The sequence below is a fragment of the Gekko japonicus genome, unplaced genomic scaffold (assembly GCF_001447785.1).
Source record: "Gekko japonicus isolate JY-2015 unplaced genomic scaffold, Gekko_japonicus_V1.1 scaffold121, whole genome shotgun sequence".
NCBI classification, from domain to species: Eukaryota; Metazoa; Chordata; class Lepidosauria; order Squamata; family Gekkonidae; genus Gekko; species Gekko japonicus.
Window position 1 is genome coordinate 734195 of NW_015174275.1, and position 19572 is coordinate 753766.

Genomic DNA, 19572 nt, shown 5'->3' on the forward strand with positions numbered 1-19572 from the left:
TGCTGAAGTTCCCCCCCCACAAACCCCACTCTCCCCAGGCTCCACCCCCCAAATCTCCAGATGTTTCCCAACCCAGAGCTGGCAACCCTAATTCAGATTCAAAGGCAAATTCCCTATGGGATGCCACCAACTGCATAGTTGACCATACGTGAACAGTGCACCACAAAACGTTGCTGTGGGGGAAGAGGTATATTTAGGTATGACAATACACACAATGCTATCCACAACACACTCTTAAAAATCATGATTGCTATGTGATTTCAGGAAGCATTCAATATATTAAGTGATTTCTTACCTGGAAAAGTATTACTTCTGAATCACGTTCAATAATCTGCAACAATGGAATTGTGTAGTCAGTAACAGTCTCATACAGAACTCACATTTATACACACTACTTCCAGGTGAAACTATTAATCCTTTAGCTTCACAGACTGCACTCCTATATCCCTGTGGGCCTCTTCAAATATTAACAATTAGCAGTAAATGTCAACATTCACCAAATTTATGACACTGCAACAGATAGGTTTCAGTAGAGAGACACAGAAGCATTTCCTCACTGTTATTGTCAAACAATGCCCCCCCCCAAGAGATAACTATATTCCAAGAGATGAAAACTTCGAACTATTTTTATTGAGATCCCATAATTGCAATGAATATATATATAGAAAACTTAAAAACCGCTGATTAAAATAGCCACTGTAATACAACCAGCAATATAAACAAAACAAAACAAAAGATCAGTGGAGTAAATAGGGATGCCAACCTCCAGGTGGTGCCTGGACATGTCCCACTATTACAACTGATGTTCAGTCAACAGAGAGCAGTTCACCTGGAAAACATGGCTGCTTTGGAAGTTGGATTCTATAGATTATGCCCCAAACCATGCCCTCCTCAGGCTCTACCCCTAAAATTTCCAGGTATTTCCCAACCTGGAGTAAAACCAATTGAAAAGCACCATAGACAAAAACATTTAAAACAGCATCAGTGGGTACAAGCATAAAATAAAATCCAGATCAATCTAAAAATCTTAGGAACCACATAAAACCCCAAAGCAGATAAATGAAAACAGCAGTAAAATAGTAATGAAACTAATAACTTTTGTTAGAAGGGTAAGGAACTGACAATAACCTTTTCATAATAAGGATGGTTATACAGATAGCCAAAATGTTTTGGGGTGGTGCCTAAAAGATTGTCGAGTGTGATACCAAGCAAACCTCTATGAGGAGGGAGTTCCAAAGAGTGTGTGCCACACCAGAAAAGGCCGTGTTTCTGGTTGCCATCACACCTGGCGGGGATCTGGGAAACAAAACATGAATTATGATCTTCTCACCTTGCTTTTAAAAATATGAATGTATTTAAAAGAAATACCAGATACCTTGAAGCTGAAAAGCTATCCAGAGATATCCATAGAGGAACTTGCCAGATTCAAAAGAGGATTTTGCTGGATTTTCTCTCTATTACTTCAATGGCTTCAGAGACAAAGAAGCCTGAGACAATCAAAAAGTATAAAGACTCAGGCACCCAACTATGACTGATCTGGAAAAAGCTTTTCTGTTGGGTATTAGTGGCCAATCATAAGGTCACTGCCCATTTCCTCCCCCTGCAACACTCTGCCAACAGATTCAGTCTAAAATAAAGATAACTTGTGTGCCTCTTCGGACAGTAGTCCTAGGAGGAAAGAGTTGAAGGAACTTGGTATATTTAGCCTAGAGAGGAGACAACTGAGAGGTGATATGATAACCATCTTTAAGTTCTTGAAGGGCTGTCATATAGAGGATGGTGCAGATTTCTTTTCTGTTGCCCCAGATGGTTGGACCAGAACCAATGGATTGAAATTAAATCAAAAGAGTTTTTTGCTAACAATTAGGAAGAATTTCCTGACAGTTAGAGAGGTTCCTCAGTGGAACAGGTTTCCTTGGGAGGTTGTGAGCTCTCCTTCTTTGGAGGTTTTCAAACAGAGGCTAGATGGCCATCTGACAGCAATGACGATTGTGTGAACTTAGGCAGATCATGAGAGGGAGGGCAAGAAGGGTTGCATCAGGGCTTAGTTCTTGTGGCCCTTTCTTACACGCCCAGGGAAATGCCGATCACCACTTTGGGGTCAGGAAGCTATTTTCTCCAGGCCAGTTTGGCCCCCAGTGATCCTGGAGCATTTTTTTTTTTTGCCATCTTCTGGACATGGGTCACTGGGGTGTGTGGGGGGGAGATCATTATCAGTTTGGGACTCCACCTTCAGGGGGAAGTCAGATTCCTAACTATCCTAAATAGTTGGCTTGGACACGATAGAGGCAGAAAAGTGAGCCTTCTTTGCTGCCTTCACCACCACCTTATAGGCCCTTCAGCTGAGCTCTGTAACGTGGTCTCACTACTTCAACCCAAGACCATCGTCAAGATCCCTCTAACAGTCTAAGCAATCTCTTTGTATTTCTCAGCTCTTTGATATACTAAGGGGCAGGGAAAGACTGAGGGCACAGAGGGTGTCAGGGAGCAATTCGATCGATAGTCGGCCAACGGGCCATGGTAAATCCCACAGAGCATCCTGGAATCTAACTGGATCCATAAGTCTCCACAGGCAAACAAAAATTACCTCTTGTGAAGGGGGGTGGTAAATCTCTTACCAATGCTTAAGAGGAAGTGATCCGAACAAGGCACCAGCTCTATGGCTGAGACATCCAGATCTATACTTCCACAAAAATCAAACCAAGCGTGTGGCCCTCTTCATGCGTAGGGGTTGCTACAACTTGGGAGAGTCCCAATGCTGCCATGGACAGCATAAAGACTGAGGCAGCACCAGTCAGGGCTGTGTCCACATGGACACTGGAGTCCCCCAGGACTAAGTCATGGGAAACACAAGGCCCACCCAGTCTCCCCAGCACCCTACAAGGCCCACACATTCAGTGCTGGAGATTTAAGGTGCAGGTGGCTCAAGTGGTTAAGACGCTGAACTGCAGGCTGTGGAAGGTCAGTAGTTCAGCAGTTCGAGACCCAGGTGGCCGCATGATGGAGTGAGCTCCCATCTCTAGTTCTAGCTCCTGCCAACCTAGCACTTCGAAAGCATGAAATTGCAAGTAGATAAATAGGTACCACTTCGGTGGGAAGGTAACAGCGTTCCGTGCGCTTTGGTGTTTAGTCATGCCGGCCACATGACCACGGAAACGTCTTCAGACAGCGCTGGCTCGTCGGCTTTGAAACGGAGATGAGCACCGCGACTGGCTTTCGAGCAAAGGAACCTTTACCTTTTTATCCTCTGAAAGGGGAAACCCTCTCAGCTGAGGGTTTCCTGTTTTCCTGTTTGAGGTTGATGAAGGAAGGACTAAGAAACCAGGTGGAGCCAGCTGAGTAAGAAGAAAAACCTGAATAAGAGGAACAAGTTAGGGCTAAACGACACTTCACAGAACACCATTTTACCCACACCATTTTACAGAAGAATTTGACCATGTAAAAAATGCCACAGCTCAGGGGGAGTCAGATTTTTCTCTCCCCTCCACCTTTTCAAGTTCTGACACATTCTGCCCCATAGCTATTTCAGTACTAGAAAAGGCACGGGGGGGGGGGGGGAGAGAAAGATGTCCTGCCCCACACCATGAGCTCTTAGCATTTTTTTAAAAGGTCAATTTCTTCTGTAAAATACCATCAGCAGCCAAACCCGTGGCTGCTATAATGTGTAGTTCGGCCCTTAGTATTTGCCCTTGAAAATAGACAGAAAGAGAAAGACCAGCTGTAACTAGTGGCACAGCCAAAGCTCCTGTGCCAGACCTAGCCTGAGGAGGGAGTTTCTGTGTCTATTTCCACACAGGATGCTCAAGGGAATGAATACTTACATTTTTAACCATCTCAGGATTCTATGTCTTTTAGGTCCCCGATCAATCCTACAGTGGTGTTGAATATTTCATAATCTACAGAGTACAATGTTTATTATGAAAAGGATGACCTCATTATAAAAAATTAGCTCACTTCTGAGAACTGAAAGCCTTTAAAAGAGGAAGGCAAATTTCTGTATGACTGCAACTCCAACTTGCTTCTGCCTGCCAACATTAATCTACAAAGCCGTAACAGAACCAGCAAAACTGGCAAGAAACAAGATGGAACTATGTCAAAGGGTGAAAAAGAGGAAATCAAAGTTTTCAAATCAGTCACACTGCACATGAAACCACAGCAGTTTCTAACAGGATTTCATAAAAATAAACCATTAGATGAGACTGTAACTATTTCAGCAAATCTAGAAGCAGACAGGCACAGCCAACAAGAATATATCTAACAGATGAGATCTTACCTCTTCAGAAATTCTCCACAGCTCTTAGAGTTCTAAGTGAAGAGTGAAACCTGCCAATTATACATTTAGAACATTAGGTTACAATTATTAATAATGTGCACTAAATATAAAGCAGTTTAAATAATACATTATGCATAAACAGATAGAGGTAGACAAGAAAAATATCAAGTTTGTTTTGATTACAGTGTGGTTTAGTGGTCAGAGTGTCGAATTATTATCTGGGAGACCCAGGTTCAAATCCCCATTTTGCCATGGAAGCTGGCTAGCTTGTCTTGGGCCAGTTACACACCCTAAGACTGACCTATCTGGCAGGGTTGTTCTGAGGATAAAATGGAAGAAGGAAGATTGATGTAAGCCACCTTGAATAAATGAATAAAACTCAGTCTGATTAAAATACAGGGAGTGCCTTGTAAGCTTGCACATTCCCACTCATGTATATTCCCTCCTCACCACTATAGCATTAACTATAGTTAGAGTTATACGTGCACCAAATTTTAAGCCTATCATAGGCCCCTGCCACACAGCAGGGGAAAAGCCTCTTAAGGCGCGGCTTTTAAAAGCCGCACCAACATTGAGATGCCACGGCGGGATCCCACAGATCCCCTGGCCACGGCGCCTTTTCTCCCCGTCGCGATCAAACGCCGGGGAGAAAACACAGGTCAGACGCCTAGCCGGCCGAACTGCACATGTCGGAGTATGCGCAGTTCGGATCCGGGCCGGAGTTGTGCCGGCGCAAGGATGCGCTGGCGATCAAACGCCCCGCTTGCCGCGCCGCGTCCATTTGAACCACCTAAGGTAGGTGGTTCAGTTTGCGGCGGATTTGTGCGGGGAAGGGACAGTTCGGGCACGGAAGCAAGACGCTTCCCAGATGTTGTGGTGTGATCGCGCCAGTTTGATCCGGCCCCGAACTGTCCCGCTCCCGGCCCAAATCGCCTAGTGTGAACGGGACCATAGTTAACTTTAAACCAAATTCTGAAATGATGGTCAGTGACTGGTTTGCAAATACCAGTTCAACCTAGCCTAGAATAATCCTTAGAAGAGCCACCATGGTTTTGCAAACAGTGATGCATTTGGGCATGAATGATGTATTAAATCAGTGGATGTATTAACCCCACTCCAACCTATTAGTTACCCACATTGTGCCACATCGCTCCCCCGCATCTCCAAAGACAAGAGGCTCTTCTTTGTGAATACAGAAAGATCACTGAAAACAGAGAGTTGCCCACCCACAAATACATGGGTGAGGCGGGCCTATCCAGACTAAGATCCCGACACCCAGCAATAAGATCTGCACAAATCCTGTGATCACAAAATTTTGATCTAAGGAATGAATGGTTGCGAATATGGATGCAATCAATTCCACCTGATATCCATAACCTGATAAACATCAACGAGAGGCCCGCAGGATTTGACTTGCCATGTAAAGTATGGAAGACAACTAATAGAATACGAACAGGCTTTGGCAGTTGTGCAGACCTATTGTTTAAATAGAGCAAAATACCAGGACCCAAATGCGATTGTGGTACATCCCACCAAATTATTTTCCATCAGTCACAGGAATGTGAGCATCGTGCTTTCCAGGGAGATGAGACGGAGCTCTTTGAAAATTTAGATATTAGTATTTAGGGGGATTGCCCAATCAGTCTGCATACCCATTGTATCAGCTTGGTTACATATTTTATATTATTATATGCCTCCTGTGTGTAACTCTGCCACATGATTGAATTGATAAATAAATAAATAACCTGGATTCAAAATTCTTGCACAGCTGTAAGGTACATTAATACATTTACTTTCCACCCCAGGAGGAAACACTGTTTTAGTGTTGAACTCTTGCTTAACATCTTTTCCTTGTATACAGAGAAACAAATATGAAAAATTAATTTCACAACTGCCTTCCTTTGTCTATAAGCAGAAACAATTCTGTAGCACAAGAGGCATGTGAGCTGCATGAGCTTGGATCATGCTATTAGCTGGTACCAATCCATCCTGTTTCATGAAGCACTCTATTTGGGCTGTAATTTATATGTGGACTGAATTCCCGAGAGAGCCATGGCAAAGTTCTGATTCTCACTACATCTCTACATCCCAGTACCAGAATCAAAAGCCAAAAAAGTTTTCCACTTTTCACAAAGTTGCTTTTTCCAGCCACATCCAAACTACCATGGCTGGCATCCAAAGACCTACTTTAGCACCAGCCAGTGTTGTCACTGTTTTCATCAAACAGCAGGTCCCCATGCCATATCACAAATTGCTTGTGAGACATCAGGAACATCACAGCTATTTCCAACATAACCTGGAAGGGGGGGGGGGATGCGGTTTCAAAAACACAGCTTCATATCCTCATTGAGTAGGATGGCAAACTCCAGCTTTTGCCTGCAGAGGGAGAATTTGAGGAGGGATTTCACCTAGAATCTGTGGTATACCATAGAGTCTGGTCTCATTTTCTCTAGGAGAACTGATCTTTGTAGTTGGGAGATGAGCTATAATTCTAGGACAACTCCAGGCCCAACCTGGAGGCTCATGAACCTACTATTAGGTCCACAGAACAGACAGGGTTCTTGGTCCCTGGCCAACCTATTCCAGCAAAAAAATAAATAAATGAGAACAGTGCCTGGTACTGTCTAGACAACGCCTAGCAAATGTATTTATCCATAGACAACATGCAAATTTTAAAAAGCCAGTTCAAATACTGCAACACAGCAGTCGACTCTGTGTTATGGGCGAAAAGCTTATTACCCATGCCAAGTTTGAGCGATCACACTTTACAGTCAATTTAACTTAAGGCAATGCGCAGCTGCTACTTTGGAAGTTTCCTGCTGTGGAAGTAATAATGAAGACCATACGATCAGTCTTCCAGCACACATTAAAAATTAAAATGTATCTTTTAAAAAAAAACAAAAAATCCTGTGTAACAGCATGCTTAAACACAAGATAAAGCATGACTACTAGGATAAAAGCAAAAGTCGTAATAGCATGGCACAACAAGGCTCTTTCAAAATTTCTCAGAGAAGATTTTGCCTTCAGCTCCCCTTTCCTTGTCTTCTTACAGCAGGGCACTGAACAATGGGAGGCCAAGAACATGATTAACATGAAAAAAACAATGTTCCAGTCCTACCATCCCCTCTCATGCACCATGAGATGGTGTGGAGACATATCAAAATCACACATTGCACAGTGAAGCAGCATCCTGGAAAATTTACTGAATATTAAAGAGCACTGGAAGCCAGTGTTTTCAGAAGCTAAAGTGGTGGACTTGGGTCCCGGTCACACGGGCCAGAAAATGCGGGGGGGGGGGGGGGGGGGCTGTTTGCCCGGGGGAAAAAAAAGGGGCGGCCACATATGTCCCGTCAACGTCCCGTGGTTAGGGGGGTGAGGTGCCAATCACACGGCTATCCTGCAGCGCGGCAAAGAAGCGGCGCGGCGCGATCACAGCAGCAATCGCTAGGCACCACTTCCATGGCAAACGGGTGGGTTTTTTACCGATGTTTGTGCGCATGCGCCATTGGGCGCTTTTGCGCATCCTGCGGAGACTTGGGGAAAAAACAACCCTTGTTTGCGAAGGAACATCAGCGGGCGCCGGATGCCACGGGATTCCACCGGAAACGCGATCAGACGCCTGCCCTTGCCCCGCAGTGTCCGGAAACCAGTACCTCGTAAGTTCTCATTTTTTAGTCCGCATCTTCAGCGGGACGCCACGGGAGCACTACGCTTCCCAGATGTTGCAGTGTGTAACTCTGCCACATGATTGATAAATAATAAACACCCAGATGTTGCGGTGTGATCGCGCCCGGAAAATCCGCCTATCATCCGTATCTTTAGCGCGGCAAATGCTCCGTGTGACCGGGGCCTTGGATGTGCAAGTTAATGCTAATCCCTGCTCAGCACTGACTCACCTTTCCAAGTCTATTAAGGGTTTAGCTCTGTTTAGGATTGCACTGTGAGGGTTTTTCTTTTGTTATTTATGTAAACAGAGATGTTGCCGCATTGCTCTTTCCTACATTGCAAAAAACAGTATCAGAAGCCCTGGGAGTAGAGTTACCAACCTCCAAACAAGGCCTGAGTTCTCCCAGTCTGATAAGTGATCTCCAGACCACAGAGATCAGTTCCTCTTTAGGTGAGGGTGAACTCCATGGTACAGCACAGAGTCCAGGAGAAGCAGAAGACCAGAAGAAGCACTTCCCTGCTGAGTTCCTTCCTTTCCGCAAACTCTACTCTCTGCACATACTGTCCCCAAACCTCCAGTTATTTCCCAAGCTAGAGTTCACAACCCTACTTAGGACAAGTGGAAAAGTCTACTACCACAAAGCTTCTTCTTATACAATCCGTGGCTTCCAACACTACCTTTATGAAAGCACTACATTGCACTGTGCTACTGCAAACCCCACACTTCAAACTCAGTGTTAGAGGATGCCCTAAGAAATATTTTACACTTCCGAGCCATGCTAGTTCAGACATCAGATAAGAATGGATTTTTTTTATTGCCCCCACCTGCAAACACTCCCTTCAGGATGTAAACTGTGTAAAGCACTGTCAAGTCGCAGCTGACTTATGGTGACCCCAAGGCAAATGAGTAAGTAAGGGTGGTTTTGCTCTGCAAACTGTTTTCCTCTGCAAAGTCTTTCTTGGTGGCCTTCTATCCAATTGCTAACCCTGCTTAGCTTCTGAGATCTGACAAGATTGGGTTATGCTATACCATTCCACATCCCCATGAAGTAAACTAGCACATAGAGAAGAGGCCATGCTCAGTGCTTCTTCCTGATATACAAAATTCCTCAAATCCACTCACCAGTGACAAGTATGTTTTGTCGGCCTGATGACTTGAAAGCAGCAGTATGTGCAGCCACTGCTGACAAAGTAAAAAAAGAAACGAAAAAGCTGCAGCCTAGTTGCTGAAGCAATAGATATGAACCCAAAGAAACGTCTGGGTGTCCCACCAGTGCAGAGGACATTGGGAGAGGCTGCAGTCCCACTTACTACATGATTTCCTTTACTGACTTCCACCCTAAGGGAAGCTGGCTGCTCCTTGCTTTCCACATGAGTGACTGACCACAACAGCCTCCCATCATCCCTCTTCTGAAAAGGTAGGTGTTCCAAGAGCCACTAGAACCCCATCCCCCAGTTTCTCAACCATCTGGGTGGCTTAAATTTCAGTTTCCTCTCTTCCCCCACTCATTTCTGGTTTTTCTACCACTTTTCAAACCAAATTTCAGATGACACACACACACTCACTCTCTCTCTCTCTCTCCCATGTATGCTGTATTATCTACCAAAAATTCCAAAAAGAACAAAAAAGCAACCAATAGGTATCATGAATAATATGCTAAACAAGACTTTCCCCTGTACATCTGCTAATCTATAAACATTATTCCAGTATTTAATAAATGGCTGCAATTGTTCTTCTGTGTGCATGACTTCTGTTCTCTTAAATTCTTAATTGCTGTTAATTTATTCATCAACAGTGTGTACCATAGTTTCCTTAGCTATTCTTGCATATCTGGTAAGGTTTGTTTTTCGAAACATGGGCAGTCAGAATTTTGGCAACTTCCAGCAAATTTAAATTAAAATGTTAAACTTACCCAATACCAATCCTGTCCTTATATATAAACGTATTTTCGCATGGCAACACTCTATGCTTGCCAAAATCAGTTGGCTGCCTGAACTGCCCATCAGAAGGTGTGCTTGAGTCCCGCCCACAGAGCCAGCTCCCTCCAAAACTCCAATCTGAACAGTTTGCCTCAGCAGCCCAGCAGCCATTTGCCTGACCAGCCTTCTTCAGCCATCAGGAGAAGATCAGCGGAGGAGCAGCCACGGCCATTTGCCTGCCGACCATTCTTCAGTTTGGTGTAGTGGTTAAGTGCGTGGACTCTAATCTGGGAGAACCGGGTTTGATTCCCCACTCCTCCACTTGCACCTGGCTGGATGACCTTGGGCAAGCCATAGTTCTGATAAGAGCTGTTCTTGAAAAAGAGCAGTTTCTGTCAAGAGCTCTTTCAGCCCCGCCTACCTCACAGGGTGTCTGTTGTGGGGAGGGGAAGGGAAAGGAGTTTGTAAGCCACTCTGAGACAATAAATCCAATCTCCTCTTCTTCTTCAGCCCTCGGGAGGGACCTACAGAGGTATAACTCACTGGGTTGAATGGAGCTTCCTCATCTGCTAGCCTACAGTTCCCAGTGGCCCCAAGCCCAAAAAGTGTGGGAAAGCAGGGATTGTCCCAAGGCAGTCTTCGTCCTTGGGAGCAGCAGAAATTCAGCCACTCCACAGTCGGCTGGACTGGAGAATGAATGGAAGTTTCCCTGCTCTCTTGGGCAAAAGAGAAAGGCTGAAGTACAGGTGAGAAATAAAGGTAGGTTGATGATTGGCTGGGAAGGAGAAGGGGAGATGGAAAGCTGACATCAGAGGGGCAGATAATGGCAGGTTGATGCTTGGCTGGGAAGGAGATAAGGTTGCCAACTCCAGGTTGGGAAATTCATGGAGATTTGAGGGGTGGAGCCTGGAGAGGGTGAGGTTTGAGGAGGAGTGGGACCTCAGACAGGTACAATGCCATAGACTCCACCCTCCAAACCAGCCATTCCCTCCTGGGTAACAATTGTTGCCAATCTCCAGGTGAGGGCTGGAGATCACTCAAAATTACAACTGCTCTTCAGGTAGCAGAGACCAGTTCCTCTGGAGGAAATGGTGGACTCTGTGCCATTATATCCTGCTGTGGTCATCACAGCACATTAACGCTGAGTGCACAAGGCCTTGGCACTCTCCCAGAGCCTCTTTTTTGAGCTCGTTGTATTTATTTCCACAACAGGCCTTATTCCTAGTGAAGGTATAATTCCCTAAGAGCAAAACTCATACCTTTACTGATATGCTTACTAAGAATATTACTTATTAAATATTTTTTCCTGAGCAAGCTAACAATTGTGACTTCTTATATAAGGGAAGGAATCAATTCATAAGACATGGGGTCCAAACCCCTCTATTTCCACCCTTTTCCACCCTCCCCACTTGCCTCTCACTCTCCTTATGTGTGGGTGTTAATTTGCTTTTTTCTGCATCCTCATTACCCTTCCTTCTCAGTCTAAAAGGAACTTCTAACTATTGTCTTAATCTCTCCACTTGATCTGTCCTTCTCCTTCCACTCCCCAGTTTTGCTGCCCACCTTCTCATGTCCGGTGTAGTGGTTAAGTGTGTGGACTCTAATTTGGGAGAACCGGGTTTGATTCCCCACTCCTCCACTTCCAGCTGCTGGATGACCTTGGACAAGCCATAGTTCTGACAAGAGCTGTCCTTGAAAGGGCAGTTCTTAAAAGAGCTCTCTCAGCCCCACCTACTTCACAGGGTGTCTGTTGTGGGGAGGGGAGGGGAAGGGAAAGGCGTTTGTAAGCCGCTCTGAGACTCCAAGTGAAGGGCGGGGTATAAATCCAATCACCTCCTCCTCCTCCTCTTCTTCTAAATTATTTGATTGCAACAACTGCCCCCTTTGAAAGCAACTTTTGGCTCTTATTTTGACCAGCTTCATTGTGCTTTCATCCCTCCACCTTTATCCTTGCCTTTTCATTTGGGAAGATCTTATTTTCTATTTTGATTTTGATCCTCCTTTCTGAGGAAGGTCCCCCTATTCCAAGGCAATTTTCACCTGTGTTCATATCACATTTTTATTTGCCCTTCCTTCAAAGAACATAAGTTTTTTCCATGGTTTCCCCCTACTGCTTTTTATCATCAAAACAACCCTGCGAAAGAATGATTGGCCCAAAAGTACCCAGAGCTGTATGAATGAATGGGAATTTGACTCCCCACACATAAACATATGCATACAGTCCCTATGAATACCTAGTGGCAAATTAAATTTTGTGTGTTCCCCCCCACCCCCATATTAAGGCTGTCAACCTTACACAATTAACCTTGCACCAGGGGTAAATTAAAAAACAACAACCCTTCATGGAAATCAGTATGCTAAACCCAGCAGTCTGGCTGCTCTGTGACACAGAGGTTCACATGTGAAAACACAACAAGAAATGTAGGGGATTCATGAAGTTCCAGAAACATGGGAAAGGTCAAATTAGAGAATGCCTGTGCCTCATCAGGATCCTTCCCTCCAAAGAATAACCAAGCATGCCTTAGAATTGTTCTTCAATGAGGCAATTTTATCGAGCAGTCCACAATGGTACCCATTAAGGGATTACACATAGTTAAAACTAATCCTCAATTTACCAGCAACATATCACAGAGGATGAGAACTAAACTGTGGGTAACCACTAGCAAATTATTTAGAGAAAGCACTCTGAGAACACATATCCCACATCCGAAGTACTATTAATGCTAAGAGTACTGAAATTAAGTGTGACATCTCTGAACCTAACCCCCCCCCCCCAATGCCATGCCTTCTGAAATCAGAGTGTTTTGATCTTTTTTTTTCTTACTCTCCCACTATACATATCACATGGCACCGCTTTTCTCCTTTTATGGGCAAAAAACAGAAGGAAGCCAGTCAGCCCAGAAAACTGCTCACTTCAAGACAGCCGCATGAATTAAAAAAAAACATACATTGCAAGTTGTAATGCAAGTCTCCCTTTCCCACCTCAGTGAGAAAATGCACTCACATCCTGAAAGGGGGTGGGGAACAACTCCACTGCTGACTTTTCAAATGTGAATGGTGTTATATTTCTAGAGAACAGTGTTTTCTGCTTAATTGACACAGAAAGATTTTTGAAAACAAGTGACATACAATATATTAGACGCATATGCTCTTCAAATTCATTTTTGTGCAAATGTATTAGTGCCATATGATGAGTACATGCATGTTGTTTTTAAAAACAGATGTACTGACACAGGACACAAGTAAAATGCATGCTTGCATAATCTGGCATTTACAGTTCCACAGATTTCTACAGATGTCCTATAACGTTTCAGCATCTGCCTCCCACCGATCTGCTAAATGTAGTTTTTGTTGAATGGGGGGAAATGTACCTTAATGCAAGGCAGCAGAAAAAACCAGTTGAATATCTAGCTAAAAAGCTATTTCTGTCAGCTTGAACAAGGATTTGAATTTCAGATATTGAATACAGAAGACCATTTTCAGTAATTCTGTTTTACCACACATACAGGGAGAGCATGTAACATGCAATCATCCTGATACATGCGATCACCATTTTGCCTGTAAGAACAATGTGCAAATTTCCACATGACGTTGTCCCAATAAATGCGATTGCCATTTTGTCTGAAGGGGCAATGTGAGATGTTTTCATCCTCAATGTAAATATCTATGTTGCTTTGCTCCTTTCAGTCAAAAATTAATCTATTTAGAAAATATTTATGCCACCACTAGAAGAACTTGTCCAAGGCGCCTTACAAAATAAAAACAATAAAAAACAAACATTAAAAAACCAGCCCAGCATAAAAAACATAGGTTTTCATGGCCGGGTTGTATGGCCATGGTCTTGGCATTGTAGGACCTGAAGTTTTGCCGTCAGCTGTGACTGGCATTCTTAGAGGTATAACACAGAAAGATGGAGTCAAGGTTAGAAGAAAAATGGTAGGCAGGTAATTTATATCTACTTAAGAAGGTGGGGTAGGGCTGAGTCATTATCTTGTAGGAGTTCCCCAGGCTGTGACATGCTAATGGAAAGAAGAGAGTTTAAAAATAAATAGGGCATGGCTTCCTGTCCTGAAAAACACAAAAGGCTCTACATCTTACAACAGCACTACAGATAAGAATTTCAACAGCCAATCCATATGCAAATAAACCTCCTCAGGAAAGCTCCTCTATTAGCATGTCACAGCCTAGGAAACTCCTACAAGATAATGACTCAGCCCTACCCCACCTTCCTGAGTAGATATAAATTATCTGCCTACCATTTTTCTTCTTACCTTGACATAGAGAGTACTTCATCTTTCTGTGCTATATCTCTGAGAATGCCAGTCACAGGTGCTGGCGAAAGGTCAGGTCCTACAATGCCAACACCATGGCCATACAGCCCGGAAAATCTACAACAACATAAAAGAGACTACTGACAACTTAAAATAAGTTTCCAGACTAAAATAGTGTTAAAAATATCACCCCTTAATTAAAAGCCTGGGTGAACAAAACTTTTTTGGCCTGGCACATGAAAGAAAGGTACCAGGCAAGCCTCAAGGGCAAGACATTCCACAAACAAGGTGCCACTACTGAAAAAGCCCTGTCTCTGGTTGCCACCTGCCTCACCTCTGGAGGCAGGGGCACAGAGACCAGGGCTTTTGAGGCAGACCTTAACTGATGGGCTGGACAATAGGAGAGGAGGTGGTCCTTCAAGTACCCTGGCCCCAAGCCTTAAGACCATTCAAAAGCAGCCCCATGTAAAGTGCATTACTGTAATCTATCCTGGATACAATCATAGCATGGAGCACTGAGGCAATAGCTTATATGGAGATAACTGTGTGAACTAGTGTGCTCTCCCCATACATGCAGTTGCCGTGCTTCCAGTAAATGTGACCATAACATCTGAGTTACAGTGCAATCCTAAAAAGAGCTACACCCTTTTAAAATCCACTGAAGTCAATGGTTTTGCAAAGATGTCAGTCTAAGCACAAAGCTCTAGCTGTTTATGCAGTTTACATTATATTGTCAGGGCCCAAGAAACCCAATGTTCTTTGCATACAAACACATGCAAATTTTCAATCCTTGGTGTTTCAGAAATCACTATGAATAGGTGATAGCCATATATTGCCCAACACAAGTTGAGGTTTCCATATTTATTTTATCTCAACTATTCATAGCCACCTCCATTCTATAGGGAGGTACATCTTGGAATTATTACTCTGTTACGTGATATGATCCCTGGCCATGTAAATACAAATAAAGCAAGGTTTCATTGGTTTTTATCTGATAGTAATCCTAAGATTACATATCAAGTTGTTAAATTCTGTACATTAATTTTCAAATTATGCGAACTGCACCTTAAAAGCTCTTAAATTTGAAAATCTTTCATTATTGTATTTTGTATGCTGGTCTAATAAACAACTATTACATAGCCACCTTACCAGGACAGATAAATCACAGATAAATCAGCACTGTCTTTTAATTCATCCAGCATCCAGCATGATGAAGATTCCTGATGGGCTCAATAGCTTGTACGATGCTTTGTGTTAATTTGGTTGGTACTAATAAAAGGTATTACGTGGCTTTCCTTCTTGTTTTTGGTGGCATTAGTCACTGCGCCATACATGACATACACAGACTACTGGGCTGGTTACTAATGAGGAAACTGAAGTCAATGTACATGAATGGTTTCTAGTGAATTACAATAAAAGCTTTGTTATCGAGCACTTGGGAATGGGAGTTGCCAGTTAATAAAATACACCAAATACACAAGTGTATTGCTCTGCCCTGCCCCCTACCTAAAGGAATCCAGAACAACCAAACCCCACACCAGTGGAAACACCATGGTGAGAGCTCTCATGAACTCCCTCCAGAGACACAGAGCTATTCTAGGCAACAAGCGGACAAGTGGGCCAGGGGCTCCAGATCCCTCCGGCACAGGGGGCTCTTGAGAGCTCAAGTGAGGCTGAAGGGCAAGGAGGCATCTAAGGATGATGTCAGCTAGCAGTGACAGCTGTCAGAAGCCCAGATATGGCCAGAGGTATCAAAATGACTGGGAGGTTGGAGAGGCGGGGAGTGGGCTCATTCATATATGTATGGGTATGGTGGCTGAGGGGGAGGAGATAACAATCTGGGCAATGCCACTTAACTGCACATTTTGTTTAATCAAAGCTTTTACTGTATTTAGTTTCGCAAATTCCACATGTAGTTCTTTAAATCTATGAGTATGATATATTCAGTGAAACAATTGTACAATGCCCAGCTTAAGGTGCTTTATAAACAAATTTAATATTATTACAAAAACATTCTAGGCCCAAGGATAATTCATGTAACTATAACCAGTTCTGGTATTTAGTATTTACCTCGTGACAACTATGAGCTAGGTGCAGGACAGATTCTTTTCCTTATGTACCCCAATACTAAATACATTGATTTAGATTCTGTCTGAAATGAGCAGAGCAAAACTTTCCATCACCTACAACACCCAAATCATGCCTCCAGTAGTTGGTGGAAAACAATGTATGCATTGGAATAGTGGAAATGCCAGTACAAGACATGGGTAATATCGAAGCCATTGCTTTGAATCAAGTCCCACTGACTTTAATAGAACGTGCTTTCATCAGAATCACAAGACCAATAGTCAGATAGACAGGACCAAGGTTGAAGGAGGAAAATAGGCTTACACAGGCTGCTGCCACACGGGATGGCTGAAATGCGGCTAATCAGAGCCGCACCGAACTTGAGACGCCGCGGCGGGATCCCACGGATCCCCTCAGCTGCGGCGCATTGCTCCCCGGCACGATCAGATGCCGGGGAGGAAAGTCCGATGGGAGGGGGAGGCTGCCGAACTGCGCATGCTCGAGCATGCGCAGTACGGCTGGGGGAGGGGATGTGGCAGCGCAAGGACACGCCGCCCGATCCCACAGCCCGGCTTGCGGCGCTGGAAGGGATACAACCACCTAGGTAGGTGGTTCTTTTTTACAGCGCGGTATCGCCGTTTGGGACGGAACAGGGACGGGCAGGCAACGATTCCCAGATGTTGCCGTGGGATCGTGCCCGTTTGCTCCGCCCCCGTTCCGTCCCCCTCCCGGCCCAAACCGCCTCGTATGGACAGGGCCATAAATGTACAGATTGCCGTTCTGCTACAAATACTGCCTAGTGCTATTAACAATGCCAGTATAAAAACAAAATAACAATAATCATCATGACAACAAGAGTTGACTAACGGGACAAAAGAGCACATTTCAGGTACTTCATAAGGCAAGATATTGTAGTGATTTTATGCAGAAGAAGCGGATAGCCATTCTGAGCCTAAGTGGAACAGAAGCAGCACGAATACAGTTAGGAGCAGCAGACAAAAAAAAATGGAAAGGGGCTAATAATGACGACTATAAAAATGGAATAAAAGGAATCGTTGATGCAGACAGTAAACAGCAGGGAGTTAAATGCAGCAATCATGGAGAAAGGGGACACCCAATACAATAGAAAAAACAACCTCAGAGTTCTCCAAACAATTAAGTCAGTCACCAATGTGAAGTTAAAAACAATCTTCATACCACAGAATATTATCTGAACAACTTAAAGCATCTATATATCTAATAGTGAACTGGCCCCCTCTGTGCGGATCCTTAAATCCGGACATCGGGGGCACTTGGGGAGGAGGGAGAGGTTTGTGCACACGTGGGGCAGTCCTCACGTGTGCACAAAAATCCTAAATGGTGACAAAAATTTCAGGGGGATGTTTAAATTCCCCCAAAAGTGCCAGAGCGTTCCGTGCGCATGCGCACGCAACGCTCTGCGACCGAGGCTGCCGCTGCCGCTGCTTGAAAGGGAAGCGGCGAGCAGCGGGGGGGGAGTGGCAAGGGAGCCTAAAGAGCCTTGCCGCCGCCGCTGCCTTGGAGCCAGCCGGGTGGGCGGGCGGGAAACATCAGGGCCAGGGGTGAGGGGGGAACCCGCAGCTGCCGCCACTAAGGAGCCTCGCCGCCACCGCCGCCGCCTCGGAGCCAGCCGGGCGGCCGGGAAACGTCAGGGCCAGGAGGGTTAGGGGAAAACCGCTGCCGCCGCTAAGGAGCCTCGCCGCTGCTGCCTCGAAGCCAGCCAGGCAGGCGGGCGGCCGGGAAACGTCAGGGCTAGGGGGGTGAGGGGGGGGGAAACAAACTGCCGGAGCGGGGCGGGCTCCCTCTCCAGGCTGTGGGGCTCGGAGCCGGGGGGGAAGAGAACAAGTGGAGACCCAACTAGAACACAGTAGGCAACATTTTGTTGCGGGTCTCCACTTGTAAGCACTAATACTGGCTTTTTTCAAATATCTGCTATTTTCCTACAGTGACATTTACACATACAAAACAGGGTTGTGAAGTTAAACAATGAAGTTGCAACAGCAGATTAACTAGAACATGCTCCAAATAAGAAAGGTACTTACAGAATACAACTAACAGAGCTAGTATGATGCAATGAATACAGTGTCAGACTAGAATCTGGGAAACCCTGGTTTAAATGTCTACTCTGCCATGGAAATTTGCTGGGTGATCTTGGGCCAGTCACACACACTCAGGCAATCCTATCTCACAGGGTTGTTGTGAGGAGAATTAGGAGAATGATGGAGGAGAATTAGGAGAATGATGGAGGCGAGTAATGTAAGCCCCTTCAGGTCCCCATAGGGAAGAAAGGCGGGGTATACATGAAATAGATTTTTGAAAAATTAATTAACTGCTGAAAGATTCAAATATTGCCAAAAAGCTGGTTTGGGACCTGACTAAATTTTCTCCCATGCAGCCCACTGATCTCCACAAGACGCTGTTCCTAGTGATATAGGATCCTCAAGAACAGCAGGAGGGGTGAACTGAAAGCCTGCACTGGGAGAGATGAGTAGTAAAAATCCCCACTCTCCTTTTGTTAGCAGAAAATGACGTTTGGATGAAATCCAATGTGACTAAATTTTCCAAAGTTCACAAAAAGTGACAATTGTACAGAGATTTTATCTTTCTGATTCTCAATTATGGCTCCCTTCCCTTGAGGCAATTCTTACAGACCAGAGGTAAGAACTTAGTTCTATCAGCTAGGGAGTCCAAACCCAACCTCAATCTTACGTACTACCTTTTGCCACCTTTTCTGAACTCTTCCATACTCCTTGCTTCAAGCTTCTTCATCAGCAGCTATATAGGAAATTACTTCTCTTATTTATACAGTATTATCCATGCAAATAGTGTCTGACAGAACTAAAGTAAGAGCTGCTTCATGTGATACTATAGGCCCCTGCCACACCGGGGGGAGGGGGGATGCGCGGCCAAAGTGCGGCTTTTGGAAGCCGCACCAAAATAGACACGCCGCAGCGGGATCACACGGATCCCCTGAGCCGCGGCGCCATTGCTCCCCGGCACGATCAGATGCCGGGGAGGAAGCCACGGTCGGGAGACTGAGGCAGCCAGCTGCGCATGCATCCGCATACGCAGTTCAGCCAGGAGCCGGTGATGCACAGGCAGAAGGACGCGCCAGCGATCCCATGGCCGCGCTTGCCACGGCCGTTCAGGTAAGACCACCTCTGTCGGTGGTTCTTTTTTGCTGCGGGGTTTCCGGGGTTAGGGACGGATCGGGGACGGGTGCGCGCCGCTTCCCAGATGTTGCGGTGAAATCGCACCTGTTAGCTGCAGCCCCGATCCGTCCTTCTCCCTGGCCAAAACCGTGTGACCGGGACCTAATTATAACAGAAAGATTAATTTACATGTCAGAAGGTACTA

The 19572-nt window shown here is 45.0% G+C and overlaps 1 protein-coding gene across 1 annotated transcript in view; it reads right to left on the reverse strand.

Moving 5' to 3' along the window:
• FAM49A (family with sequence similarity 49 member A) overlaps nt 1–19572 on the reverse strand; it is an 84696-nt gene that overhangs the window by 43911 nt on the left and 21213 nt on the right. Inside the window, exons 2-3 of the mRNA XM_015423773.1 lie at nt 4274–4323; nt 296–331 (exon numbers count right to left, since the gene is read on the reverse strand). The gene's annotated coding sequence lies outside the window, so the exon portion shown is untranslated. The remainder of the gene's footprint in view (nt 1–295; nt 332–4273; nt 4324–19572) is intronic.